General features: G+C 42.7%; 1 pseudogene; it reads left to right on the top strand.

The window, feature by feature from the left end:
- The first annotated feature begins 4,403 nt into the window (after nt 1–4,403).
- Nucleotides 4,404–4,900, top strand: LOC108523522 (profilin-1 pseudogene; annotated as a pseudogene).
- Nucleotides 4,901–5,182: the final 282 nt, after the last annotated feature.

The following is a 5,182-nucleotide window of genomic DNA, read 5'->3' as shown; positions in this document are numbered from 1 at the left end:
GGAGAAGAAACACAAATATATGGTGGGTTAAAATTGGTGAAATCAAATAGGTTTAATCAGGACTGAGGGATGTCAGTAACTGAAATTCTTAACTTACTGTTGAGAAAACGTGATCACTCCGCAGAGCACTTTAGGATCCTTAACCACAAAACAAGGTTCGAGGTTCTCTTTAAGGTTTCTGAACTGCTGTTTGTTCTCTGCCAGCTGGGGGCGCAATTTCTCGTTGATTTCTAGAATGTTCATCTCTGCCTTCTCACTGGACCAAGGGCCGGCAGATACCACCATGCTGACGTTTGTGGCAGAAGAAGTGGAGCCAGGGACTGGGGAGAAGAAACACAAATATATGGTGGGTTAAAAACTGGTGAAATCAAATAGGTTGAATCAGGACTGAGGGATGTCAGTAACTGAAATTCTTAACTTACTGTTGAGAAAAACGAGATCAGTCCCCACAGCACTTTAGGATCCTTAACCACAAAAACAAGGTTCGAGGTACCTTAGCTCAGAGCTGAAGGCACTGCCCGTAGCTCAGACTCTAACAAGAGTGAGGGAGATTGTGGCCAGCATGCCAGGTAACGGTCTCCAGTTGCAATAACAGAATTAGAAGGTGGGGGTGTCATGGAATCTTAGGAGCCCTGCATTCCAATTGCCCAGGCTTTGCTGAAACACAGGCACTCTGGTCTCACTTGAGGGTCACCACCAATGGGGATCATTCCTTCAGCATTCATTCTCAGTATTTGTGTACCCTTGTGACAGTGGCACAGACCCATTTCTTTCCCAATACATCTAAGCATATTCCTCACTGTTTAGCTCTTGTCTGTACAAAATCATCAAGGCAGAAACAGTTTCCCAACAGGTTATATTTTTTAATGGTAGTCATGAAGTCACCCCACCTGCTCTAAGTTAAAAGACATCTTAAGCCTTTTCCACAGGCGTAAGATATCAAACTTTTAGCCTGCCCCGATATCCTCTGGGTCTTCTGCAGTTTTTTTGTGTATCCACTAGAAAGTGAATGAATAATTCATTTTTTAAGAATGTTTTCTTTTCTGTCTCAGTATTCTTCTTGCTGCATCCATTGTTATGTTGATTTCTTTTATCTTACCGGGGCACCATCTTGGGTTTTCATCACACCCAAGACCAGTTTGACATCCCTACATCCAAAGCTCTTCCTCTATGTGGGTTGATTTGTTTTTTAATGTCACTGTGCACTACATTTTATACTTGTCACTTATGGATATCATTCTAGTGCCACAAGAGCACTTTTCAAAGTATCAAATGATCAACATCATTTATATAGCGGTCTCCTGAAAACATGTGTGACCATCTATCTTGGGAATTTTTGTAAACCTGACGCTATTTTGTTGTTTCCATTTTGTTTTCCCATATACTGGAAAGAACAGGGCCACGAGCAGTTCTTGTGGAATATGGTTTGATGTATATTTTGTTGAGTTGGACTAACACCATTGATTTTTGGTTGCATCCCACTAACAGAACATGGCAAGATCAAGGTTCTGGTCAGGGTTGGTTGGTGATCCTCAGTGTTGCTGTGCAGTAGAAGGTGAGTTTGAGGTGAGAGGAATGAGTAGGAAAGAGTGACCCCCTGAACCACCTCCTCACTTTCTCAGCTTTCATTCCCACCTAGGTTTTGTGAGCCTGGAACTTGGGAGACTGTCCTATAGCCCAGGTCTCCCAAGATTGGCTGCTGGACTAGCCTGAGTTGAGGGTGCAGTGGGTGTGACCCTGGGCTGCCCAGCATTCATGTGGAAGTGAAGGAAGGAGGACTGGATCAATCCCATTTGAAAGCATCCGTCTCTGCAGCCCACACCATCCTCCAATGACACTGTAAGGATACTGCTTTGAGATGCATCAAAGGCTTTAAGTCAATGCATTTTCTGGGGTCTGGGAGTCCTGACATTCTGTGTCAGAATGAAAATCTATCATGTATGATAAAACTGCAGGTTCACAATGTTACATGGCTTACATGAGGTCACACAGGGATGAGTTTTCAGCCCTGCCAATAAAAGCAATAACAATAATTATTCAGTAATTATTCATAGGCTCCATATAATTCAGTAAATATTCACATAATTATTTAGTAATTATTCATTGACCAATTCGTACAAGGCATTTTGTTCAAAACTGTGCTCATATTTCAACATTGTATCTTCATCATCATCCTTAAGGTGATGCCATTATCCATAAGTAACAGGTAAGAAACCTGAAGAAGAGGGATAGCAAATCATGTGTTTGGCCATATTTCTATTTTTTGGTTTTTGTGATGCCAGAAGAATGAGCAGAATGAGTCACGGGAAGCGTGTTCATTCCTGTATGGTTTTCCAGGACAGAGGTGTGCCCTCCTAGAGTACTGGACCAAAATTCCCAAGTGTCTGCAACCTTGCTTTAACAGTATGGGAAATAACCTCTATCAGCTGGAATTTCCCTGGAACTTTGGAATATGCAAGAGAAGTATGAGACTTGGGTCTTCCCTTGGCTGTGTTTAATTCACTCTTCAATTCACTCACTACCTTCTCCCAGGGTGGGGATTATTCTATTCATGAGGGATCCACTTCCATGCCCCAAACACCTCCCATTAACCCCCTCCTCCAACACTGGGGACCACATTTAAACATGTGATTTCGAGGGGACCAATATCTAAACTATAGCAGCCAACATAGATTAATTTTGCTTATTCATGTGCTTCATAAAAATGGAATCATTGGCCGGGTACGGTGGCTCAAGCCTGTAATCCCAGCACTTTGGGAGGCCGAGACAGGCGGATCACGAGGTCAGGAGATCGAGACCATCCTGGCTAACACGGTGAAACCCCGTCTCTACTAAAAAACACAAAAAACTAGCCAGGTGAGGTGGCGGGCGCCTGTAGTCCCAGCTAATCGGGAGGCTGAGGCAGGAGAATGGCGTTAACCCAGGAGGCGGAGCTTGCAGTGAGCTGAGATCCGGCCACTGCACTCCAGCCTGGGCGACAGAGCCAGACTCCGTCTTAAAAAAAAAAAAAAAAAGGAATCATTTTGGCTGGGCCTGGTGGTTCACGCCTGTCATTCTAACACATTGTGAGGCCAAGGCGGTCAGATCACCTGAGGTCAGGAGTTCGAGACCAGCCTGGCCAACATGGCAAAACCCTGTCTCTACTGAAAATACAAAAATTAGTCAGGCATGGTGGCAGGTGCCTGTAATCCCAGCTACGTGGGAGGCTGAGGCAGGGAGAATTTGTTGAACCCGGGAAGCAGAGCTGAGATCGTGCCACTGCGCTCCATCCAGCCTGGGCAATGGAGCAAGACTCTGTCTCAAAAAAAAAAAAAAAAAAAGGAATCATTTAGTATGTTCTCTTGTTTTGACTTTTCTTACTTAGGTGGTTATATATGCCACTAATTTGTTTGATTGTGTTTTACTCTTGTTTCATTTTGTTTTGGCCAAGTAATATCCTATTGATTGTATGATTATCACACAATTTGATATCCATTTTTCTGATGGAAGAAAGGTTTGCTTGTTGGCTACTGTGCATAAGTAACTATGAATATTCTTGTACAATTATTTTTGTGAATATACATACTTATATTATTTTACTTATTTTCCTGGGTATCTAAACCTAGGGATGAAATTGTTTGGTGAATGGGTAGAAAATGGTCACAGAGTTTTGCAAATAAGTTGTATTATTTTACATTTCTATGAAAGATGTAGGCCATTTCCAGGTGCTCTACATTCCCACACACTTAATATTTTCAGTGTTTTAAATTATAGCCATTCTACCATGTGTATGGAGATATCCTATTTTGGTTTTCTCATACCTATTGTTCATTTAGATAACTTTTTATGGAAAAGACCTTTTCAAATGGGGTGTTTGTCATTTTCTTTGTAATCTATAGGAATTCTTTATATATGTTGAATGAGTCCATTTATATATACATTTTTTGATATTATATAGCAAATAATTATTTCTGGTCTATAGATAGCTTTTAAGTTGTTAAACAAAACATAATAAGCAGAAAGTTTTTAAAAATGAAGGGCAATTCACTTGATTGCTTACTGTGGTGAGTGCTACAGTATCTCGTCTAAGAGTCTAAGAAATATTTTCGTATGTCAAGTTCATGAAACTATTTCCTGTTTTTCCTTCACAAGGTTTCTCATTTTAACTTTCATACCTTAAGTTAATTTCAGTGTATGGTGGAGAGTGGTTGTTAATATTAACTTTTTAAAACAACAAATATTATTTCACTCAAAAACGTTTTACTTAAAAGTCTTTCATTTCCCCAATGAAGGGCATTGGTGTCTCTGGCAGTGCCAGTGCCTTGGTCAGGACGGCAGCGCCTGCCCTGAGCTCTCCGCCTCTCGCGCCCCCCAGCCACGGCGGCCCCAGCAGCAGCGACCAGAGGAGCCCCTGCAGCAGCACAATGGCCGGGTGGATGCCTCTATCTACAGCCTGGTGGCAGACGGGACCTGTTAGGACGTGGCCATCGTGGGCTACAAGGACTCGCCCTCTGTCTGGGCCACCGTCCCAGGGGAAACTTTCATCAACATCACCCCAGCTGAGGTTGGTGTCCTGGTTGGCAAAGACTGCTCAAGCTTTTTCATGAATGGGCTGACACTGGGGGGCCAGAAATGTACTGTGGTCCCGGACTCACTGCTGCAGGATGGGGAATTGACTGTGGATCTTCAAATGAAGAGCATCAGTGGAGCCCCCACCTTCAATGTCATTGTCACCATGACTGCCAAGATACTAGGCCTGCTGATGGGCAAAGCAAGTGTCCACGGCAGTTTCATCAACAAGCAGTGTTATGAAATGGCCTCCCACCTTCAGTGTTCCCAGTACTGACCTCCTTTGTTCCTTCCTCTCCACCGCTTTCCACAGCTTTGCCCCACTTTCTGTCTCATACACACATACACCATTTTAATTCTGGGGGCCGTTACCCCACACCCGTTATTGCTGCCAAAACCACATGGGCTGGGGGCCAGGACTAGAGGGACAGATACCCCTGTACCCATACCCTTCCTGTGTGTGGTTGGAAAACTTTTTCATTTTGGGGTTTTGAGTTTTTTTAATGAATAAAAAAGATTCTACTAAAAAAATTAAATAACTGTACATATGTGGGCATATTGTTTGAATCTGTATTCTTTTACTTTGATATATTTATGGATAGGTACACCAAACTACCATTTTTAAATTACTGTA

This window comes from Rhinopithecus bieti, unplaced genomic scaffold, assembly GCF_001698545.2.
Source record: "Rhinopithecus bieti isolate Rb0 unplaced genomic scaffold, ASM169854v2 scaffold_74731, whole genome shotgun sequence".
In the NCBI taxonomy this organism is placed as follows: Eukaryota; Metazoa; Chordata; class Mammalia; order Primates; family Cercopithecidae; genus Rhinopithecus; species Rhinopithecus bieti.
This window is presented reverse-complemented; position numbering and strand designations above follow the sequence as displayed.